Raw genomic sequence first — 25,616 nt, 5'->3', positions numbered from 1 at the left:
ACCCGTTCCAGTACTCTACTACTCTCCCAGTGAAAAGTTTTTTCTGATGTTCAATTCAAACCTTAATAGGAGATCCTACGTGCTTATACAGACATTTCTGAAAGACCCGGGGGTGGAATGAGACATACCTGATCCTCTGAAGTTCACATTCATCTCTCACCATCACAGCCCTACCATGTTGCTTCTGTTGTTGCTTCCACTGTCATTACAGCTACATGTCACATAGCAAACAGAGCTGAGGCATGGGCAGCTAAAAGCTGGAGCTGAAAACTGATGAGCAGTATCCAGATAGTAGCTTGTTCACTTGGACATTTTTTGCATCTACTGATTGTAGAGTCACATTATCCAAAAGACCCACTATGGAACCAAGGATGACCTATGTAGTGGCAGGGGGGTTGGAACTAGATGGTCTTTAAGGTCCCTTCTAACCCGAACAATTCTATGATTCTATGCCATGCTAACCCCAGGCTCTTCTCTGGTCACTCTCCCTTAAGTGTACTGCCTTGTGCTTGACCAAGGGAATTCCCATGAAGCTGTGATTTGAAGATGTCAAGAAATGGAGAATATGAGAGTACTTTGGCATTGCATTACTTTAACTTGGCAGCAGCGTTTCTGAGGAGCCAGATGCAGTGTTGGGCTGGGACAAAACTGAGATTGCTTGTGGCTGCTGCGAACCTTAGTTTGTAATTTTATGGCTTTGGGGGAAGGGTGTTAAACTTCAGCCACTCCTCACAGTACAGAATGGCACGAAGCAGCACTGTGTAGGTAGGCGTATACTACTAAAGCTTTGCAATACCTAATACAAAACCCAGCAATGAGTCTTTTTCATTCCTCTGATTGCAGGTGCAGACATTGATTGAAGTCATTCCTGTGCTTTTGGTGTGCAGGAAGCTGGGCTGAAATTTCAAAATAATTTCCCTTGCAGCTCTAGTTTGTCACTAGAAAGATTGTCTTGAGAGATGATAATAGCAACTGGAAGTGTTTTTGCCGTCTTGTCACCTGTCCCACTCCACTGCTAGACGCTATAAACTGTCGTCATAAGATTTATGACAAATGAATCAGTTGCTTCTCTATTTACTAAATAAAGAGTCCTTCCCATTTTTGTACCAGAAAGTTTTCCCTTTCTCTGCTCTTAGAAACAAGATCACTTTACTTTCACATCCAAAATTTATTTCTGAAGAAACAACATAAGAAATGTTTTCAAGATGATGCCTGGTTGAATCATCAGCACTGCTTCCTGCTTCACCCTCCACCCTCCCTGGAGTTCTCTCAGTCACATACCTGACCTGAACCTAATTAGTTTGTGAGAGCTAGAAAGTTTGCCGCCCGTGGTGTGGCTGTAGGCCAGGCAGGCAGAGTTCTCTGTGCCTGGTACTGTAATTGTTGTGAAATCTTGCTTGATGGACAGGAGGTTATTCTGTTCTTTGGAATTTATGTTTTTTTCCAACAAATATCCTGGAAATGTGCAGGAGCACATTTTGGAGCTCAGAGAGTTGACTCTTTAGAGGCTGTGGTGCCAGAAAGATCCCCATGTCCTTAATGTTGCTGAGAGCCAGAGGATCAAGAGTACTTTCATTTTGAAGAATATTTAAAAAAAACCCATAGCACATTTTGTCCTGCTTTTACAAAAGTTCTTATTATTTTGTAAGGTCTGTTTATGTCTCTTGTCACACAGTGGAACCTTTATTAGGTCCTCAGGAGCAGTGTCTATATTGTTAGAACAATAGGACTTGTTACTAAGCTTCTCTCTGCCAAAATATGGGGCTGGTTTTTGCAACATCAGCTCTTATAAACAGTCCTGCTGAACAGTCCTGCTGACTTCTTCAAGGCTGCTTGTGTCCATAAGCATTATGGCATTGAGTGCTGCTCCTTATACACCCCTAGGAATCAAGCGTGGTAGGGCATAATCCTCCTGCCATTGTAGGAGGTATGGAATGGGCCACCAGTCTTTCCTGTGCTGTTACACCATTTTGCGCAGCAGAGGAACAAAATGCAGCCTGATGGTGTAGGCCACTTCATTTGTATCTTGCATAACTGCATATTTTTCCTGCCCTCTACTAATGGCCCTGTAAATTTCCCAAGGAATGTACTACTCAACAGTAAATGTGTCCACTTCTTTGCATGGATATTGCGGTGGGGTGATCTTCTCTCCCTCCTGAATGATCAGTTTCAATATCATTCTACATTTTTGTTGGGGCAATGCAGCACTCTGAAAGTGAGGGCCTAGCAGGCATGTAAGAGCCAGGCATTGTGTGGACAGGCTCTATGCAGCATCCACAGTGTAATTCCAACAGTTCATCGCAGACCTAGCTAGTCTCGCTCTTACAGTCTTTGGTTCTCAGCTCTGCTGTTGAAGTACTCTGGTCCCAACTTGCAGTATACTTGTTGTTCCAGTCCTTGTGCTCTTTCAAGCTGGTACCCAGTCCACACTCTCTCCTGCATCTACTGGTGCCTAGTCCTTGTTTCTAGTCCTAAAAATCTGCCAGAATCTCCATGCAATTTTACTCTGCCAGATGTCAAACCTTTAATCAGTCAACCCCTTACCCGAGGCTCTAAAAATATCCCATGGATTTTGCAATGACTTGTTCTGACTGCTGGTCTGAAAGTTGGGGGATCGTGATCAGGGGCTACAGGAGACAGTTTACGTCAGGTTATGCTGTACTGGAATCACAGCCGTTCTCATTGGTTTTTACCCATGTCTGTTCTCAATATAAGAAGTGGTGGGTTTGGTATTAAGTTAATGGTTGGACTCGATGATCTTAAAGGTCCCTTCCAACCTGGACGATTGTATGATTCTGTAAGCACTAAAAGCGTATCAAGAATTGGTTGTAGGTAATTAATCAGATTATTTGATTTTTGGATAAGGAATCTCAAACACAACCAGAATTAGAAATTATACTTAGGAGATGCACATATACCATGATTGAATTTTCATGATTAAGAGTTCAGTGCTGATCTGAGTCTTTAATCCAGCCTACTAGTAAAATTAAAATGCAGAAGAAATTAGCATAATTCCTAGTTATTTCCACTGAGGTGAATGTAGTCCTAACGGTTTTCTGGACTTTAGGAGAGCTAATGTGGTTATATTTGGTTAAATCCTAGTTCTGTTTTCAGCATAAGGGAGTGTGAATAACTAACATTAAAACCACTATATCAGGGGTTTTCATTTCGTTGTCCATGGATCCATCAAAGTCCACGGAACTTCTAAGGAGTCTGCAAAAGATGACTGGAAAGAGCAAAAACATTGCTGGGAGACTTAAATTCGCAACGTAGTGGTCATGCAGTCCTTTGGAAAATGGCCCCTGTTCCAGGTAATTTTTGCAAATGAGTGGAGACCTGAACAGCAGGGAAGAAATGATCAGGTGCAGATCACTATCGTGTGTCCAACCTCAGGCTGTTAGGGATGTACGGGAATCATTCCCATCTGATAGCAATTTAGGCACCGTTATAAATGAGTTGTTTCTGTCAAGGTCCTTGAGAATGGATGGCTGCATCACAAAAAACAGCTTTACATTTTGGATTAAATGGATTGATGATGGTAATCCCAACAGAAAAAGAATAAGAGGAGAACTGTAATGGGAGCTCAGCAAGCCGCTGAGCTCTGGAATTGATCCATTGGTAGTGAGAGTGGTGGGAGAGGTTTGAACTGGTCTTGAGCTTTCTGTGTCAGCATTTAGTTTTATTAAAAAATGAAGCCTGCAAAAGTTAGTTGCTTTAAAATGTCTCCAGTTCTAGAAATGTGCTGCTACCTTTTCTGTTATATTTGGAAATTCTTGTTTATCCAGCATAAAAAATTCATGGACAAATTCTGCCTTTGAGATCTGTAAGTCTGATCAGTGCTTTAAAACCCCTGGAAGCAACGGCTTTGTTTATCTCCAGAAGTCCAAGAATAAGCTGATTTTGCTATTTTTAATCTATCCGGAAATATGCAAAGAAGAGAGCTTAATTGCAAACAGACCAAACCTTATATAGGAAATGGGTATGTCCCTCGGGGGCACCTAAAAAGTGAATGTCTGAAATTAAATTCATATACTCTTCTCCCTTGCTCCCTAAAGCACGTACTCTTGGAATGAGAGGGAAGGCTGTGGGCTAGCATCATATCCCGGTAGTTTCTGTCCATTATAACACTCAGGCTATCTTAATATTCAATTAACAGATGTTTCCCAGCATGTATGAGCTCGAGGTGACTAGTTGTATGTGTTTGTAATGAAACCATTAAAAAGAACAGAGAAAAATTAGAAAAATAATGGCTCCATTGCTAGGATCTTAATTTGGTTGCCAGAGAAAAATGAAGCAGGATTCCAAAATTTCACCCACACTTTTCTCAAGAGAGTACTACCACACCCAGCCAACAAACAACGGTGAAACCTCGCATCATGAAAGCAGTTCCCATCACCTGCCCAGTGGTTCTGAAATGAGGATTGTCTTTTTCTCAACTCCCAAGTATTACACCCTGTAATGGGTGACATATATCATAAGGTGGAACAGATACATGTAGCTTAACTAAAAATCTCCCCACCCAGGAAAAAGGAGAATGGCATTGGTTTTGCATAGGCGGAACAGCAGACCCTGACCTTCAGTGCCATTTTAGAGTTAGCTTTTCCACTAGTCGTTGCCATGACCATTGAGCACATCACACGTTATTCTCTCTGTATGTGCCCTACACTGTGTCATGGACCTTAGGTAGACCACCGGTCCAAACTGTGTGTTCCTGCAAGTTCAGAAGCAAGCTCATCCCAAAGCTCCTCAGGCACCTGCACTTGTTTTGCTGTACTCCCACAAATGGCAATGGCACGCTTGGGCTCCCTTGGTGATCCCATAGTCTTGCAACTGCAGCCCTCGCCCCACTTCACCAGGCAAAGCTGTGCTCCAGGAGCAAATTGCTGCTAACTTCCATACTAACTCGCCGGACACCTGAAGAGTGTGCCACACTGCTCCTCCCTGTTGCCTGCTTGACTTCAGTACAGAAACCTTTACCATGCCCCATGCTATCAGTAGCCTCTGCCGTGCTCTCTGGGCCAGTGTTCCTTGAATTTGAATCCTCAGCCTCCATATTCTGTGGTCCAATAGCCAAAATGGTCTGGGTAACATCCTAAATGCTGAGCGGCCTGCCGGCAAGAGTGCACACAGGGGACCCAAGATCTGTAGATTTATTGCCTGTAAACCAAAAAGTATATTAAAAAAAGAAGAGATAAAAATAGATGGGGAGCTTGGGGACCGGAAAGGCAGCCAGTGGAGATTAGATGCACTGCTGGTTGACTCATCCAGCTTGTTTTATTGTAGCACAGTTCCAATAACGGCTGTATTATTTCAGCTTTTGTGCAGTGAGCAGACATTTGTTTTGCATCGAAGCTTTTTCACATAAATGTGCTCCATTTTTCATTTCTTCTTGCATTTCCCAGTGTTTCAGCTGGCAATTACGAATGGGAGAGGTGGTGGCTCCAAAAGAATATTAGCCAACTTCTCAGCTGGTATAAATCAGCAACACCCCCTGGTATTTAATAGAGCTGTGCAGCTTTATACCAGTTGAATCTGCACCAACTGTTCTTTTAAAACGTGTCCCACCTTATAAAGAGCTGGGTTTTCTTCAGTGGTGGATTCTGAAATTAATGAGAAGTGTTGGGTCGACTGCCTCACAGAGCCTGTGCAGCGCACATCTTGGCAGGATCCGCTTCCTAAGGCGTGGCTCTGTTCAATCTGAGGGACTTCTTTGCGGAGGCCGCCAAAGAACAACAGCCCACTGTGTCCTGTCTGATGGACATGAACCATGATCTGCCACTTTGCAGAAGGCCTGCACACAGGCCATCCGCTGCTTGCTAGCTTAGTGCCTCACAATGCTTTTAGCCCCTGCTTCACTCCAGTTCATTAAAACCCTTCTGTGCCTGCATTTCAGTGGCTATGAGGAACAGTTATAGTGAAAATATGTGGAATGTGCGTCAGGCTTTGTTAACTGTTTGCAGCTTGCTTCATGGCTTGGAAAGTGCTGCCCTGCCAACTTGGGCTGCGTTCAGAGGCAGAGGAGTTCTGTAGAAAAGAGTTTGGAAAGAACCACAGGGAAGGAAAGGAAGAACTATTTACCTTAAGTAAGATGAGATCTGGTGGATCTACATGTGAAGGCTGTTCATTTGTTACAGGATGGTGGTGTTTTGCAGCTCCTAGAGGGTGCACGGATGGAAGGAACACTTTGGGTTCTGTACAGCTTTTCGGAAAAGACCGTTTAAAGGCGATTTAATGAGGCAGAACCTGGTGATCAGGTGGGTCACTTCCCATCTATGTTCCTATGCCTCTTATTATCAGCCCTTGAGCAAGCCAGCCTCTGCCATGTTGACAAGTGAGGACTAGATAGCTGTATATTTTTACTGGAATCTTGCTATGTTTTTAGTTGAGACGTTTATTTGCATGTTGCCTTTATTGTTTTCTCTACACAGATTACACTGAGTAAGCGCTGTGTAGCTGTGCTAACCAGAAAGAATGCCTTTCTCTCTACCATTTATTTCTTAGCAGTGTGGAAGTGGGAGGGAGAATCTGTCAAAACGTGACTTTGTTTCACCAGAATCTGCTCCCTTATTGTGGAAGCTCTATGGTAACAGGCTTTTTCATGGCCAGCTTGTGAGTAGTGTGTGTAGCTTGCAGCCCACCCCTACCATGGACATATACAGATCCTTTAAAAGAAAGCAATTGAAACCCCAGTCTTGAGACTCAGGCATCTGTATAACCAAAAAGAAAGTCCAAGGTGATCCACAATCAATTTCTGTAAGCACATATGAATAAAGTTACTTTGTAAGTACCTGTGTTATCATCAACTATTTTCTACAACACAAAAAATAGCTTTTTTTTTTCATAAACTTTTCAAGTTGATGTATTTCTGATGACAGTCACTTACAGGAATAAATGGTGAGGTAACAGCAGCTTTGTGTAGGATTGAGATAAATTTGGGTCTGAAATAAACGAAGACCTCTGTAAGAGGTAGAGTTAGGAAATAAGTGTGTGGGAAAATTGGAGTGAGTGAGAAGGCAGCAGGGAAAAGGAAGCCACAGTACAAATTAAAGATTGCAAGTAACAGGGCTGGGTGCCAAGAGCCTCAGAAAAGAAAAGAAAAAAAAAATCCTTGATTAGCTAAACTGTTTGCTTTACTATATAAAAACTGACCTCCTTGAGGAGCCCTCAGCCCTGGTCTCCTGGGAGTCTGAGTACGTGCGGGCGAGCTGCTGCCTGCTGATGGCAACACAAATGCTCCAGCACCAGTCTCCTCCCCTGTGGATTTCCAGGTGCAAGTGCTTCATCTGGCAGGAGTTCTGCCCGCATCAAGCCGACAGTGCCTTAATGTTTTATACAGCCTGGCAATATATATTTTCTTTCTTTTCCAAATCACTGCAATAATACCAGTTCCATTAGCTACGTGTGAGCATGTGTGTTGAAGGGAACTGCTGCGTCTCCGAGCAGTTATAATGTGTAGCCCAAGCATGACTTTCGAGGGGACAGATGAAGGACAGAACTGGCATGACAAGCCCATGCCTCCAGCCAAGCTCAGACCCCAGTTCTGGCTCCAGAGCTGCCCACAGCCCTCCCGGATACAGACTACTGTCTGGTGTATGTTGCCCTCATCGTGAGTCCCCGCTCCCCAAGGAATATTCCCATCCTCCTGCTTCAAGGCCTCTGCCCTGCACAGGAGATGCTCTATCACAGAGATCCTTATGGAAAACCACCGATCAGACCTGACACATGCCATCTTAATGCAAATGCTCATTATTTTGCACTATCTGCTCTTATTGATGCTGATATTGATCTTTCTTCCGCTGATCCATTCACAATGCCATCACCAAGTTGAATCACTGTGGCAGAGGGGGAAATTCAAGAGCTACGGGGAATGTGCTTGACCACCTAACGCTTGTGTGGGTGTGCTTTTAACGCCTGCTGATACTTTTTGAATGTGAGTTGTTCTGTCATAGACCCAACGTGAAAGAGGAGCTATCACAGACGGAGCTGCTCTGAGAGCACAGACGAGGCGAGTTATATATGAAAACCTTTTGTCAGCAACTCCCTCACTTTTACTCACAGAATTGTTACTTGCTGTCTAAACGCCCGTCTTCCTCCTCTGTAACTGCAAAAAGCCGTAAGGGAGGTTAGCTCATGAAACTACATTGTACAATTTAATTAATATAAAGACTGCAAAAGAAGAGCCTTCTTTAAGAGCAGAGGATGGAAGAATTGCAGGGCTTCTTTGTAAGGGAACAAGATCAAAACAACCGATATTTAACATTTGTAAAAACTTCTAGAAGTGAACTTTTCTAAACCGCTCTATTATAGGAGAGTATTATAATCTCAGTTTTACAGATGGAGAAACAAAGATGTCGTTGTATTCACAAGGCCCCTAGAAGGCACGTAGACATAGAGCTGAGTTCCTGGAGCAAAAATCTATATCCAGGCTTGGGACTATACCTCACTATCAAGACCTCAGAAGTTCTGCTTTTTCTTGTAAAACTGCAGTCACATGGCCATCTAGTTGCGAGTGTTTTCTATAATTCAAAGCTTCTCATCTACACAAAATCATTTGCTGTGACAGAGAATGCCCACTCTGGCCTTCAAAATGCAGGGGGCCGCAGGCTGTGCAAAACATGCATCTATTAAACTGTTCTCGTCTTCCTTGTTTAAGTATATTAAGAAACATGAGGAAGGTCAGATGGAAGCAGTTTGCAGGGGCCTTGAGAGCAAAGTTTCTGGACATGTGAGATTTGCTGTGCTTAAAGGTGTATTCCAGCATCCTCTCTGAGGAAGGAAGCAAAGACTTTAAGCCCAAGTGAAATCAAATCCCTTGAGCAAGCTTAACTCAGGAATGTGAAAGCACAACACCAACAGCACAGTGAGACAGCAGAGACAATATCAACTAGTTTCTCTTTATATGGCACTGTTCATCCAAGAATTTCTAAAGTCTTCAGAAGTGCCAGTGAACTCTCAATACACCCCACTGGATGGCTGAATGCTTCTGTCTGCATGTTATAGATGAGGAAACAAAGGCACAGGAGGTGCGGCAGCCGTTGTGTAACATGGTGGCATTAGATTTTGGGTGAAGCTGCCTCGCACAGTCAGCAGATGCCTAATTTAGACCTCTTCTGACATCTAGTTTCAGTAATATTGCCCAGGCCAAAGGCAGTCCAGGGCTTCTGATCTCATTATTTAACTACGAGGTGACACACTCCTTTTGGTCCTTTTTACGGGGTTCAACAAAAGGGGAGGGCAAACCACCAGATTGTCACAGAATTTGAAACCATTCATATATAGGTTGGTTGTTTCTGCTGATGAGGTAAGATGCCATCAAATTACTGGTAGACACTTGTTAACCAGACAGAGAGAAATGGAAGATGAACAGATTCTCAGCATGAGCAGGGGACCAATTTCCATCGCAAGTTTTTTTATTCTGCTGGGGCTTTTTTGAATGTAGCAGACCGCTGTTCCAGCACAGAGTGAAGTCATTTGGAATCACAGTGTAATAGGCATAGCAAAACCAGGAAAACAAGAACATGAAATGGGAGTTTGTCACGTAAGAATCATAGAATCGTAGAATGATTTAGGTTGGAAGAGTGGATTAAACTGATTCTGTATAGTGTTTTCATCCCAAAGTGCTTGAGAAGTTTGTTTATAAATTGATTACTTCCTTGTGGCTCAAATGCAGCCACCTCTGGGCTGAAATGCAGTTGTCTTCATTGCTTATCCAGTGTTTAGGCTGCGTGTGAAAGATTTGCTGTATTATGCATCTGGTTTCATCTGGCAAGTTCATAAGAAAATGAGAACTTTGCAGCACTTGGTTCAGATTCTCAGACTGGAATGGGCAGTTGTTAATGCCAGAGGTCTTAAAGTCACTGAGTTTTCCAAGACAAAATTCAGAGAAGTTGTGCGAATACGCAATTGGAAATAGTTGCAACCAACATCACATAAACTGTGTTCAGTGAATCCCAAGGACGGGGCAGTATTGCTTATATCTCTGGAACTGGAACATCACAGCTACAATTGTCAGGGTAGCAGGTCATGTTGTTCTGAGTTTTTTGTGTTTTGAGCGTGTCTTCTCTACTCTTCTTTAAGAATCCAATGACTCTGGTGACACCCTTGAAGATGGCAGGGAGTTGAAAGACTGCAAGAATGAAAGTAATTATTTAAAATTTTTTTTGACAAGCAAAATGTAGGTGTTGACTGACTTCCTTCATGGTTTCCATCTAGATATAACAGACCTAAAACCAGATCACAGCCTAATTCCATACTTTTTCTGAGTAGCTACCAAATTGTTTTGGCGCTATTTCATACCAACTTGTTGATTAGGTTATATGGAATTAGAGTGGTAGAGCTAAATCTGTATTTTACTGAAGACATCTTACACTTATTCCTGCTTCATTTTCAGACCTTGTTTACCTTAGCAGGTACAGAATGTGTAGTAATGATAAGCTTGATATACCCTGCTGCCTGTTTAGTTGTACTACCTTATAGTGAGCTTACCTCAGGGAAGTAGAAATAACAATCAAGAGAGGTTTATATCATTTTTCCTAGCCAGGATACACTATTGATACTTCATCTGAAGCCAGCAACAAGGCTGAGAATATTATCAGTGAAAGGCTCATACACTTTCCACTGGGTCTTATCCCCATCATAAGCAAAATTTTTTAAGCAAATCATCACATACAAAATCTAGCTCTGGACTTTGCATCATTGCTTTTTCATCTAATGCTCTAGGGATTAAGTTTGAACCCACCAAATCCCTTCCAATCTGCAAATCATAAATTCATAACTGAAAAAAAAAACTAAATCCTTGTATTCATGAGGAGAGGGGGCTTTGCCAGGCCATTTTGGCAATCGCAGTAAGAGGGTTATGGTCAGTTTTCTCATACAGGCTTCTCATAAAAAAAAGACAGGAAACTTTTTACATTCATGGACAAATGCCAAATTCTTTCTCTCTATCTGAATGCACTGACACTCAGCTTTTGTTAGCATTTATTGCATAGAAATTACTGGCCTCTAGTTTTGACCATATAGCTTCAAGAGGATTAGGCCAGTTTTCTTCTGCAGACAACTCTGTCTCGTGTAGTGTTAAGATACCTCAGGGCCGCGTCCTCTTTAACGACCTCCTTCAGTTTCTGGAATTGTTAAGCTTTGCAGTCAAAGTCTACTGCCTGTCTTTTTATAGCGGTGCCCTGGGGTTGGCAGGTCACGCAGCCAGGTTACACAAACAGAGCTCCCATTTCAATGAGTTCTTGTGCCCACCACTTCTGCACTCAGTCCAGCTCCTCTGTAAACTTGCTGTATAGCTTGCTATCGTAATGTCTCTCCCCATCATTTTATGGCTGTTGTGAGAAATTAACATTTTTGTCTGTCTAGCCCAGCTTAGTTTTTTTCAGGAGAGCTCTGAAGCCTTTTACTGTGTTATTCTGTTATTTTTTTTCTGCTGATCTTAACATCATCTGATCTGTGTAAATGCTGAGAACTTGGTACATCATCAAACATCTGCTGTATTTTTGGAGAAACGTCTCAAGTTTAGTGAAGCAATCCAAATCACCAGAAATTGTGATTCTCAATTTGCACAAAATGCATGCTCTGTTTTTTAAGGGCTTCTGCCAGACCCCACTGACACATGAAGCATAAGAAAATATTTGGCATCAGCCACTTCCCCAGAGATTTTTCCTCTTGTAGGTAGTGGAAAATGATCCCTCCGTACACATGTATTCAATTCTTTTAGGTCTATTCATAAGCAAAGGTTTCATCTCTTTTTTTAGCATACCCATTCTGATGGTTCCTCTGTGCAGTTTATGGTAATGAATATATTCACCTCCTTTTTTAGCCTCTGCTACAGGGCACAGGGAACCATGCCAGCATTGTAGATTGTGGAGCAGCCCTCAAACTCTTTTTCAATGACTTGATCCCCCAGCTTTCTATAGAGAAGAGCGTCTGGAGAAGCCTGAAGACTGGCTCCCACTTCTCTTAGATTATGATTTTTGAGGCTATTGTTTACCTGTCTGAGTGAGTTTCTAACCTCTTTGGAGGAATAAACCCACCACTATTAGTCCAGAGTTTTACCCGTTTCCTCTGTGGCATGGCTGGTGCTGGCACTGCTGCTGGCAGCACACAGGCTCCTGCACCAGTGCCCACCTTCAGGCCAGCAAATGTCATGTTTGTTCACAGCTCAGACACCTCCATGAGCCCACTGTGTCCCTCCACAGGGCTCAGTACCGCTGTCTTTCAGGGTATGCATCTCCTGTTGACACCCTCCAAAGGATGACAAAACACTGCTTGTTTAGATACTCTATCCAAACATATGCCCAACATCCACCACGACTGAGAGGGAACTCGGGGTTTCATTGCACTGAATTACAGGGATAAGGGCCTGTCCTGAAGCTTGGATGCATGGTTCCTCTTCCTTCCAGTTCAGGGGAGGTTCAGATCCTGGCCTATCTACCGTTACCTAGGAAGCTCAACAAAGCAGACTTACAAAGCAGGCCAAATGCAAACAACATTTAAAGCTCCGTGGCCCCTTACAAATGGGACTATGCTGTGTCAAATCTCAGTAGCTCACACTTAACAGCCATGTCATTATGGAGTATGGGCACACAACTGCTGTTAAAAAGAGAGAGAGCAAGGAGAAATAATAAAAAAAAGACAAAATGCAAGAGACTTAGGAGGCCCCTGGTTTCCTTAATGGAATTAGTCTTTGCTTTATGAATTCCAGGGTTAGATGCTGTAAATGTGATTCGCATACTCCCTCCCCTCACCAAAGCAGAAAGATCTGCTAGACACATGTTCGGAGCAGAGTGGGGGAAGATATGACGTGACTCAAGAGCCTGGAAGGCTAAAAAGAGTGGATGGGGGAGAGCTCTGCAGCCCTTGATCTTTGTAAGATTTACTGCCTTTGCCTCTTGCAAAGATCTTTTTTTTTTTCCTGGAAAATTGCTAGCTTCTAGCAATTTAAAAAAAAAAAATTGGCTGGGGCAGTAAACAAGATCTTTGAAGGGGGAAGGAAGCCAAGAGAAAGTCAGGCCCATTAGTCACGCAGCTGCATTTCCTGTCACAAAGGACCCCAGTTGAGTAATCACTCAAAATATGCTTGTTATTTTTTCCTATTTTATTTCAACTTTCAGCCTGCCAATATCTACTGTAAGAAAAAATTAAAACAAGAAAAAGAAAAAGTCTTTTAGCCTCAGAGGGGAAAACAATGTAGAATTAGACATCAATTTACATTATTTTTCTTTTTCTTTAATTTTCATAGCCTAAAACCACTTCAGCCATATGTGAGGAATGTTGTTAGTGCAGAGTGGGTCTGAGACAATCCCAGTGTTTTCAGGGCATGTGATTTCAGCAGGAGTATGGGTGTCAAAGTTCCTAGGCCACACTTCCAGCTGCTACCATTAATTCGCTGTACAACCTTGATTGAGTCATGTATTAATTTATCTGTAATTTATTATGAAAAGTAAAGATGATAATAGCTTCTGCATAATTGTTTTGACAGGCTTCATTAGTGGTGCTTAGAAGTAATGTTGAGTGTTCTGACGAAAGCTTTGTAGAAGTATTTGTCTAAAGGAAAATATAGTCAAGACTGAAAAGAAATAAACTTGTAATTTAAAGTAGAACATTCCTATGAAAAGATTTTAAAAGAACTTATACTAAAAGAGGTGAAAATAGAGCAAGACTATGAAATAGAAGGAGGAAAATCCTGCTGACGCTCTCTCTTGAGACACTCAGAGGAAGAAAAATACAGCAAACATCATAGGAAACAACCCCCTTTGTAATTTTGGAAGACGCCATATGACTGATTGACCACATCACCTCCCTGCTTCTAGATTTTGAATTATAAGATGCTGGTTCTGGTCAATCTGGTACCAACTTCAAAAAGAAGCCACAGATAACATGACTAAAGTAAAACTGAAAAACCTTTGTTTTTCCAGATTACTGCAAATGCCTTTTTTATCAACAAATACAACTCAAAAATACAAAACCCCACCTTTTATTTACTCAAAAGTAATGAGTACAGTGACCAGGCCACCTATAAAGAATGGCCGTAAGCATGCTTCAGGGCAGATAACAGTTTGTAACTTATATTTCTGGTTGGGGTACCTGACTATATGGCTATGTGACAATGATTGCAAAGGGATTGCAAATCCTTGTTTGGATTGCTGTCTAAGTAGAGAGTAGATGATTGTAGTTTATGCTACATAATAACATGACTTCAAACGCTGCAAAAAAATGAAGCTTACATTTGCAACTAAGTGACTGGTAATGTCATATAATTCTCTAATTTGCACACATTTGATACCACAGATGTGCAATGTTTTCAAACCACAGCTTATGTGCAGATGTGATTTACACAGCAACGTAAATCACAGCTTCCTAAAGCAAGTTAAAGGGTGTAAACTCAAACAAATGCAAGATTTACCCCAATTTGATTTAAGAAAGACATTGAAAAGCTGTTTACGCATATTTTTAAAATCAATTCAGAATGATTGTTTATGCGTATTTACACTGAACATAAAAGTAAGAATCTTGTGAATCATGACTCAAATATGAAAAATTCCGCTCCAGATTATTATTGTAAATTATATTCATCCTTTGTCTTTCCAAATGGCAGGCAAGGCAAGCTGTGCTCCTCAACGGGGACACAAGCGTGCACTCCTTGGTTTGTGGTCAGAGCTAGCACTATGTCATGGGGGCTGTCTACTACTCTCACACCAGATGACTTTCACTGCTACATGTCCGAGTCTACTGGATCCCCGCATCATATGACATTGTATGCAATAACAATAGTGTTATGTCCCTAAAACTAGCTCTGCCTCAATGTGGGTTTATAAAGGCCATTTCCAATGATTATTGATATCTACACAGTTTTTAAATCTTATACTGGTAGGTATGAATGAATGGAAATTATTTGTTTACAAAAGCAACATAAACTTTGTGCATTCCCTTTTATGAGTACTACAGTATGTGATAACATCTCCTATACTGGCAGTGTAGAGATTTATTAGTATAAATCACACCAGTATCTAATACATCAGACTGTATAATAAATGATAACCACCTATGGAGTGAATGATACCTGACCAGTATTTGGGTAGCAACTAATATTTCTCTGTTTACCTACCTAGGTATCTTAGGAATTTGTATGGCTGTGTAGCCATGGTATCTGAGTATCTCCAAACCTCTGAACCTTTGATGTACCAGTTCTCTCCACACAGATCTGATACATATTAGTACAATTATCCCTGTATAGATGTGCCACGGAAGTCCTAAGATAAATGACTAACCCAGAATAACCTCAGAAGTCTATGACCTCTTGATTCACCTGCTGGCTGTGAAGAATTTTTCTCTTGCATAGATGGGAAGCTGAGTCATAACTAAAGTTACGTGCCCATAAGCACATAGATAGCAACAGAGATGGAATCAGAACTCATTATGTACAGATCCTCAGTCCCTGGCTGGGTGCATTAAGTTGCTTTCTCATGACTTCAGTGAACTGATCATATTTGGTAGAATAACTAGCAGTTGTTGCTCTTTCCAGTGCCATGCTTCTGTGATGTGTGTGAATGTGACTTAGCAAATAATTGCTTATCAGAAAGCTAAATTAAGTGGGGAACAGGGCAGTTACTTAGTACATTGACAACTGAACTTACCAGCCCTTCTACTAAACGGCTGCATGAATTTGGGCAATTACTTCACATCCACATGCTGCCATTTTTCTAATTTAATATAGGGATAATAACACACTTGGAGGCAGACACAAAAATCACCATATAGTGTTGTTCCACTTCTTATTTAAGACAATGGAATGAGAGAGAAAAGAACAGATCTGATAATAAATTTTCCCATTTTGTTGAATGAATTTTCTGTGATACAACTCAAAAATCTCACTCTTAGAATCATAGAATCACAGAATCTTCATGGTTGGAAGGGACCTTTGAGATCATCGAGTCCAACCATACACACGCAAAAAAAAAAAACCTACAATCTCTGTCACTAGAGCATGCCCTGAAGTGCCAAATCTGCACGTTTCTTAAATACCTCTAGGGATGGAGACTCAACCACCTCCCTGGGCAGGCTGTTCCAGTGCCTGACCACTCTTTCAGTAAAGTAATTCTTCCTAATATCTAATCTAAACCTCCCCTGCCACAACTTCAGACCATTTCCTCTGGTCCTGTCATTATTCACTTGGGAGAAGAGGCCAACACCCACCTCTCTACAACCTCCTTTCAGGTAGTTGTAGAGGGCAATGAGGTCTCCCCTCAGCCTCCTCTTCTCCAAGCTAAACATGCCCAGCTCCCTCAGCCTCTCCTCATATGACCTGGTCTCCAGACCCCTCACCAGCCTGGTAGCTCTCCTCTGGACACGCTCCAGCACTTCAACGTCCCTCTGGTACAGAGGGGCCCAGAACTGGACACAGTACTCGAGGTGAGGCCTCACCAGTGCCGAGTACAGAGGCACGATCACTTCCCTGCTCCTGCTGGCCACGCTATTCCTGATACAGGCCAGGATGCTGTTGGCCTTCTTGGCCACCTGGGCACACTGCTGGCTCATGTTAAGCTGGCCGTCCACCAGCACCCCCAGGTCCTTTTCTGCCGGGCAGCTTTCCAGCCACTCTTCCCCAAGCCTGTAGCGTTGCTTGGGGTTGTTGTGACCAAAATGCAGGACCCGGCACTTGGCCTTATTAAACCTATTAAACTCTTGAAACAAGAGTCGCTGGTAAGAATATTTGAGTTGTAAGTTTTACGTTGCCAGCTGACATATTGATGCAGGGCTGTTGTGCTAGGGAGGATGCAGACTTTACAGCTGTGGTTCAGGGGTTCTGCACCCATTGCCAGTCAGCACTGGATGGAGCCCTCTGGGTCTTTCTCAGAGCTGGCTTTCCTTTCCTCCAAATATGGTGTAGGACTGTGGAATTTGGCTGTATGTAGCAGACACGTAACTTCACTTACAGGGCAAAACTGACTATGAAAGGGTTAACCCAACTAATGGCAACACTTCAGTAAAATTGAGGGAGGTGGAACTTAAGTCCCAAGTCTTAATAAAATGCAGGTGTTTTATTGTTAGGTTAAAACGTCCTCCTCTTAAGACTCCAGCAAGCATTTAAAAACAAGGAAAAAATGTGCTATAGAATAAGAAACTTGGAAAGGCAACAACAAGCCATGCAAGGCATTTACAGAGAATGCAGCATTCACTGGCTACGGCCTACATTAAAGTTCACAGCAGGAAAACAAAGCATAAATATTAGATGAACGACACCTCTCACAACATGCATCTGGCCTCCGAGGTATTGCACCTGGGATTAAATTCTGACATTCTTCTTTCCACCATCATGACTTTGGTGTCTTACCAACTCCCTGCAGAGTATTTATACTCTCATTTTTCTACTTTCCATCTTCTTGTTTCCTAGGTCTGCTTGGGGACTCGACAGGGTGACAGGCAGCATGAACACTGCAGTCGCAGTGCACAGAAAGCTTCACCATGCTTGGATAGGACCTTTTTTTGGGGAAAAAAAATCACTACTTTAGAACTAGCTAGTAAAAAGAAGTTGTAAAGAAATCACTAATCACTGTTTCCTCCTCTTTCACTTCCCCTCCTTATCCCAAGGAAGCAGAAAATTTTGGGGAGCACTTTTGGGTCACAGAGTTAAGGGATTGCTCTGAACTTTGAGCTTTAGCTTCAAGTTCCTCATATATTTGGAGAATAAAGTAGTTATGACTTACTAAAGGGAAGTGGAACATGAAGAATCAGAGAAGTCTGAACATACTTATGGTGGCCCAAGGCCTCAGATTACTGCATCATCATCCCTATGGGCCTTAATTAGTGTCACGGAGGTGGGCTGAGTATTTTTGGTACCGGTATAGTGAAATTAATGGAATAGCTGCTGTCCATAAAAACTCATCCTCCTGGGAGAAAATCGGGCATCAATTTTCCTGGCCATAGCCTTGGTGATATGAATCAGCTGTCGCTACCAGAGGAGAAGAACAGAAATATCCTATGGAGTACCTGATGGGATGGGACGCAAAAGAGTTACTGTTGGGTTTTGATGCAGGAGTTTCACAACTGCGACTCAGTAGGAAACAGAGAAGTGACAGTGAAGATGGTCAATCTGCCAGTCATTTTAATTTAGAAGACTGACAGGTGAGATACAAATAGTACTACGCAAAAATATGTAAATGACATACATAAAAGTCTAAGGCAATGAATAAAAATGAAACTGATGAAGCTGTTGAGCTTATAAACATGAGTACGTGACGCCCTTTGTTCACATGGAGCCGGGTGATCAGGACAGCTTGAGTAAATAATTCAGAAAACCAAAGAACAAAAATCAAAGCCCTCCGTAATCACAGCAGAAAACCCAAACAAGCCCAAGCTGTGTCCCCTCTGCCCACCATTGCACTGTGTACTTGTTACAGTCGCTCTACTGGGCCATCCAAACTGACGGGCTGGAATACAGGCATCAGGCAGGCATGGCAGAGATGAAGAAGGAGAGTGAAGTGTAGATCAACCCTCTTCACACACCTTTGAGAATAACCATTCTTGACTTCCAGCCATTATCAAAACTGTGTATTTTTAAGAAGCATCTTATGAAGATGTAGTAGAAATGCAGACTGCAGATGAAGAGAGGGGCCAAGAGTAGAAATCTTCATTAAGACTATCTCAGAAATCCTTGTAGGAATCTTTATGTTGGCCTGAATGTGTCCCTTAAGGAATGATAAGGCCCTTGAGGAAAATCAAACACGGCAAGTCTCTGTCAGCGTTTGCTAGCTGCTCCCAATTTTAGATCTTCTGTGGCCTTCTCCTTCTCTCCTTCGCTTTGTAAGACTGCTTTTCATCCCACTCCTACTCTCCTTTGCAGCTGCCAGTTCCTGTTACTAACGTCAGCAGTTCTCAATCTTCTCAGACAGCCCTGCTGTCGTTTGTGCCTTGCTACGTGAAGGAAATAACCCATGCTTTTTGTTCCCTCCTGAAAAGTCACTGCGGCTCAAGCTCCAGCAAAGCCAGGCCAGCCCCTGCTCAGCACAACCCCTGCCCAAATCCAGCATGGCAGACTGCAAAAACTGGCAATGCCTCCAGTCTCAGCGCAGGGAAATAGCTGAGATCAAAGTTCTTTATTTTCTCATCAAACTGTCCTTTTTTTTTTCTTTCCAGTCTTACAATTATTCTTATCATTTCTGATGTATGTTATCTCTGGGAGTCACTGAGAAATAGTGGGATGGATTTGCAATAAAATATGTACAGCCAGGTCAAAGTGTTTTGAAATTATCTCGTGTTGGCTTTGAAATAATAATTATGTCAGTCACTGAAAAACTCAAGACAAGTACTTTATACTAGTACTAAGTATTAGCAATAATCATTAGTGTTAGGCCTCATGGTTATCCTTGCAGATACTGTTAACTCTTCCATGTCATACAAGAGACACTATTTTCTGCGCTGTAAAATTGTATTTGACTTAAAGAACTGACTGATAACCTTTGCATCCTGTTTCTTATTCCTCTGTCTTTGCATGATGAAAATTCCCCTTCCAAATTTCATTTCCCTCATGTTTATTTATTTAAAATGCCTGAAATTAAAATAAAAATCCCTTGCAGCTTTCTTCTGTACATATAAAACGATGTAGTTAACTACTTGTAAAAGAAGCAAAGATCCCCATTTAAAAGAGTAATAAATAGGTAACTCATTGTGGGGGTTGGCACCAAGGCCGAGGTTGTGCCAATGGCACACAGAACAGAAAAGACTAATTTCAGAGTATTGAAGAAGATCAAAACCTTTGGTTTTATGCCGCTCTTCCTATAGCATCTTAGTGTATTTTAAGAAATGGTTAAGGACATTTTTAACCTTATTCTCCAATTTTTGTAAGTGGAGTAAAGAATGTCTACCCTAATTTATTTTTTATTTCTTCTGGCCTAAAAGGTTTCGGCATTGTACCTTTCACAGGTGATCTGTAGACTTTTAATGGGAGTGAAATGCTGACGTGCTTGCGTGCAGAGCAGCAGGACCCAATGGCCTTCATTTCACAATAGGTTAGAAATGGACTTAAAGGGCAGCGGTGCAGATGCCTCCACCCAAGCCAGGGCTCAGAAGGGATAGGTACAAGTGAGTACAAAACTGTTTGCTTTCCCTTTCCCTTGCATTACTGTGGGATACCCACAAACATTTAATTAAAGCTATTGTATGCATGCTTAACTTGGAGATATCTGTGGTTCCTTGAAACCATTACACAGGAGCACCAAAGAAATTACAAGGGAGTCACTGAAGGAAAATACAAATGAATTGGAAAAGCATAGCAACCGGAGAATACATTTCCCATAATACAACAGTCAAAGGTCATGAGATCACAGATGCTCAGTTGCTCATGCATATCTTCTATTCTCTCCACTTGCATGCTTGCTCCGGAGAGGGCAAAGATTTAATGAGGATGGGGCTAGCTTTAGCAGTTCTCACCCTTCCTCACACCCTACATCTGAAAGAGCATTGAAAGCCTCTTTGAAGTTGGAATAGACACACATTGAACTGTCCCAGTGCACACATACAATCTGGGGTTTTCTCATCAGGTACAAAAATACAAGGTGACCGTTCTCTTCCGGCTGCCCTGGATGTGAACAAAGCTGTTGAATCAAAGGCTTGTTGAATTTTGGGGGTGGAAAGAAGTTTCTCCATTGCACGTCTTTTCAGCCTGCAGTAGCAGCCCTTCTCAGAATCTCACAGTTTCTATTAGTCAGTTCATTTTTCCTAGCTGCTTAAGAAGAAATCCTGTTCAGACGAAACAGTGCACTATTTGCAGGAAGCTTGGCAGGGTCAAAAAGTGACTGTAAAACTGATCTCTTCTTAAAACACATACCGTATCTGCTCTGATGTAGATACTGTTAGAACTCGGCAATCTCTGATTTGCTATTGAGGTCTTGAAGGTGATTTCAGAGTCAGATTTGTTCAACTTGGTGACATTGCAAGTGTTATCACTTGTCATTAGCAGAGCTAACTTAGTTGCTCCAAGTCCCACTTAATCTATCCAGCTCACTACGCACAGCTTCTGACCTACTTAGTCACTTCCTGTCTTTGATTTTCGCCTTAAAGGCTCTTTTCTGTGTTGGCCTGTGACTGCCATTTAATCTTAATCAAACTTCCTTGGACTTCCATTACTGTCAACTACAACTCCTCTCACCATAATACCCACCCTTCTGAGTGCAAGAATATTGATTTACAGCCAACAGTCTGCCTCTTCTCTTGTGCTCCAAGTTCATCTTTGCTTTGTTTTTCTTCCTGTATGAGTCACTTCTTCCCCCTCTCTGAGACACTGTGCTGCGTTTTCGGTTCCCCTTGGTCTGTCAGTGGCTGAGAGGCTGCTGTTGCACGCCTTTACTGCAGAGATCTGGTGAGTGTTACCACGTGTGCCCAGCTACCACGTGCAGATTCGGAAAAAGCTGAACATGAAGAAATTGAGTTGGCCACAGGCTGCTACAGAAGGTCAGCTAGTTTAATATGCTTTTGCCTCTGACCAGAAATGACGACCTACTCTGTTCCCTTATGCCTTTCTTAAGAGCTATTTACGCAAAACACAGCTGTTCGGTCTACGCCTCCCAAACCTAGCATCTTCCCTGCTATTTCAGGGCACCTGTTAACTATACAGATGCTGTGAGGTGGGTATCAGCTCAAGGACTTTCCCAGTTCTCACTGGTTCACTCATGCTACAGTAACATGCCTTTGAAATAGACGTCTTCAGCTAGTTTCCTTCTATGACCAGAATCCAATTTAAAGACATTAGTCCAGTACTGTGGTGACTTTTGCCTGCAGAGGGGCACTCCTGAGCTGGTGAGGTCTGTTGTTTTTCAGGCTTCTTTCACTAGCACAGAGAAGTTCAATACTGTGGCCCTATGCTCTTTGAATGTCAGATACAAAACATTTGATGGCAATGGCAGCTGTGGGTAGCACGTAGGAGATATTTGTTCAGTCTCTCCTTACACATATGCTCACTCCCTGCTCTTTTTTCAATATACCCAGTTCTGCTTTTCCCTCTTCCTCCTACTTCTGTGCTCATTGGCCCTCATACTCTTGGTTTTTGTTGTTGTTGTTAACATATGGAGGTTATATGATCCATCACTGAGTGCAGCCTTGTCCTCTTAATAAGCATAAAATACCATACGTTTGGGAAGGAGGAATTAGCTACAGGCCGTTCTCATTAAGCCTCTCCAACTTATCTCAGCTTAAATTTGAACTGCAGTCACTATGCGGCATTGTAAGTTGAAAACAACCACTTGAGCCCTTTCCAGTGAGGCTTTGAGTGGCCCTGATACTAGGCATGGAGGAGAGATAAGCAGCGCATTGAAGTTGTAGTATCGCTGTAGCTGAGGGCAAGGAGTGAATGGAAACATACCCTCCCTCTGGCACTGCCTGGCTCTGGACGAGGGGAGAGGAACGGGCCGAGCAGCTCGGGTTCACACGCGTGGTGGGAGCCTGCGGCCTCCCAGCTGATGACAGATTAGACTCAGGGCCTGGTTAGTGGGAAGACCATGATTAGACCTCAGCAGCATCTGTCTCTAGCACTAAAGGAATTACTGCTGCAGGCTGCGATTTTCTCAGCAAACTGTAATTATACCAGGAACCTCATTCCTGCTGTTTTTCTTGACAACTTAAGTGAAAAAAAAAAAAAAAAAGTAGGTGAGGGTGCAGGGAAGCAGAAACTGAAAGGAGCAGGAGAGAGACACCTGTTTATTTTTGTTTAACTCGCTGAAGCCGTCCTGCTGTCCACCTGAAGTTGATAGGACACGTCTTCTCCATTCACTTATGCCCCATGGCATCTTACATGAGTGTGGTGGTGGTTGCAGAAGGTGCCATACCAACCTCTGCCCTGGCAGTGCCCCCTCCCTCCTCCCATGGGAGCAGTGGTGCGAGGTGACAGACTCTGATCATGACTGTTCTGAGGACACCCCTGGGAAGGTATGGCCTGGGCAGAAGTGTGGGATATTGGATATTGGGCAGGGGGAGTTTGAACTTTACTCCCAAAGGCCCTGTCTAGACTAGGATTTAAGAGTTTGAGCTTAAAAAGTTTTAGGTTATATATAGTAACTGTTTTAAAAGATGTAAAAAAGGCAGCGTAAGTTTGAACTCCCAATAACACCTGGTAAATTTTGCCAAAATAACAACATCAAAAAGAGCAAGATTTCTTTGCAAGATTTCTCTACCAGAGAAAAACTTTTTGTTTGTGCAGTTGTAACCCCATAGAAGACACTTTGCCATTAGTGTTTTCTTTTCTCAGAATATAAGAAGAAACAGATTTTTTTTTCAATTTAAATCTAGGAGAGGAGGAGAAATATCTGAAAGTAGAGTTTGCCAATGTAGCTTTACTATCTAATACTTAAAAAGCAGACAAGGTCAAAATGATTCAAACTAATCTATGTGCTCCTTTCTTAACTTTCCTCGGGGCTTTAATGTGACTGTTTAGTATACTTTGAAGGCAAGAGTGTCTTGTCTATGTTAAACATTTTTTACATCAATGCTGTACTGCTCTAGAAGAAAGCAGAATTGTTCCTTACCAGCACGTCTGCCCTCCATCCCACAGCATGTCTGGCAGCTCAGCCAGGGATGAGAGCGTGGCAACGGGAACTCGACCCTTAGGGCTGAAAGCACCGGGAGGCAGTATGTTGGCAGGCAGATCGCCGTCTCCAGAGCCAAGTCTCTGCAGATACTGGTGGGAAAGACACACATCTGGAGTTGTCTGGAATTGGCACGAATTGCTGTGGACCAAGAGGAGAGAAAGGAAGGGTTAGAAGGAAAGTGGAAAGAACACTTCTTACACATATCGCTTTCTTTTCCGTCTGCTTGTGTGCTCGTGCTAGTGTGCTGTGAGCTATTAAACAGCTGCAGTGCTCTGCCCCAGAAGGGACTGTGTTTCAGTAGAGATGGAGAATGATTGCTATAGCTAAACGCTTTGGGAGCCCCCTAGAATGAAAGGGGCAATAGGAATAATGTTTCTCTGATTTACTGTTACGCTCAATGCACTTGGACCGCAGCGCCTGGGGCAGCAGCCAGAGACGCTGTTCTGGCTACTCAGACCCAAAGCCCCTGGCAGGCAGTGGGTACTGCTGGGTACTTCTGACTCATCTTTTGTGCAGTAGGTGCGTCCCTCTTGTCTTTTGCCTTCCAGGCAGAACCTCCCAACTTTCCATGCTGGTGTTTGCAGACTGCAAGACTTTGTAGCTTGGGGAGATAAGCATAGCGAAGGAGGACCAGGAGAAGGAGGAGCAGGCGTATTGTGACTGCCAAGGACCGAGCAGAAGAACATTTTTTTGCATCCATTCAGACGCTCAGCTATTTCCTGCATTATTCCTGCAGTCAGCATGCTCCACCTGCTTTTACTTAACCTTTTCCTGTTTACGCCTTCCAAAAACTTTCTGGTGAAATCACTAATCTGCCACAAAATCAGTCTTCACAGTCTCTTTTGGGCAGGCTTCACTAATTTTTTTCTCTCTCCTCGGTATACATACCTTTCAGACTGAGGAGCTGTGTGCTGTGTGTGCATGTCTGCATGTAAGTGTGTGTGCATGGAGTCAGTTGTGTCAGGAAAGTATGTGCTCGCTCAGAAGTTCTTTCTGTCTCCATGTGCCCCCTTTTTTCTTCTCCTGGTGCTCGCTGCTTTTTGCAAACTTGAACAAGCAGTAGCACTGAAGGCAGGTTGCCCTTTCTGTAGAACAGGGGGCTCCAGATATTTAGAGGAAAGACTCTTACCGTTACTTTCAAGTGTCTGAGACCTCTCCCACAAACAAGGGATTTGTTCCCTGTATAGCTTTCCCAAGCTTCAAATTATTTTGTATCTTTGAAAAAAAGCGAGGCAATTTCTTCTAGTCTGCTGTTGAGTTTCTCAAATGTGAAAGGCAAGGTGTGAGGGGCAGGAAGAATCAACCAAAGTAAAATAAATCTCTTTCTTACAGTGTAGATGGCTCCCACGAGTCCCCATCTCACAGCTAGTCAGCATGCTCCACCTCCACTTCTTGTAGAAATCATAGAAAAGCATGCACGCCTCAAGTCTACTCTCCTTAGCCATACTATAGATAACACTGCAACCACAACTAAAATCAAATTTATTTGTCACTGCTTTTACTGTTTGTTTATTTTTTGTATTTCTCTTCTGGAGCAGTGAAAATAGATTCTTCAGTTTCCTCTCTGGTTCTCATGCTCTTGCACAGCGCTGCAATGTTTGGGTTGCGGTGAGCACTGCAGGGGAATGTTCCCTTCTCAAAATAAATCATGGAAACATTTCTGTTGGAATCAGGGCTTGTAGAAGTTTATTTTTTTTTTTAATAAGAAGAATGTCGGGCCAACTTTGACCTGCCACCATATCCCTTTAAAGGGAATGGGCTTGTGATGCATGTCAGAGTATATATACTGAAGTATATATATGAATATGTATATATATGTGGAGGGGTGTGTGTATATATATATATATATATACAAGCACACATATACATATATATATAACATGCCAGTTATACTGGTATAACTGAGTACTGAAATCATCTTCTAAGAATGCTGGACATGTTGGCCCTGTCTCCGTCAGACAGATCTGCAAATTCCTTAACTGGCCGTCCTGCAAGTCAGCGTAAGCCAGGGTGCTTAGTCTGCTGACTTGGGCATAG

General features: G+C 42.6%; 1 protein-coding gene and 1 long non-coding RNA gene across 4 annotated transcripts in view; one reads left to right on the top strand and one right to left on the bottom strand.

Moving 5' to 3' along the window:
* Positions 1 to 25,616, top strand: part of RAD51B (RAD51 paralog B) — a 420,404-nt gene that overhangs the window by 379,472 nt on the left and 15,316 nt on the right. The window lies entirely within an intron of this gene.
* On the bottom strand, positions 8,874 to 24,063 carry LOC141742481 (uncharacterized). Its single transcript, XR_012586723.1, has 3 exons — positions 23,778 to 24,063; positions 23,517 to 23,668; positions 8,874 to 10,126 (listed from the first exon to the last, which is right to left on the bottom strand). It is a non-coding gene; the product is annotated as an uncharacterized LOC141742481 (long non-coding RNA).

The sequence above is a fragment of the Larus michahellis genome, chromosome 4 (assembly GCF_964199755.1).
Source record: "Larus michahellis chromosome 4, bLarMic1.1, whole genome shotgun sequence".
NCBI classification, from domain to species: domain Eukaryota; kingdom Metazoa; phylum Chordata; class Aves; order Charadriiformes; family Laridae; genus Larus; species Larus michahellis.
Note: the sequence above shows the minus strand (reverse complement) of the source record. Positions and strands in the feature narration are given on the sequence as shown.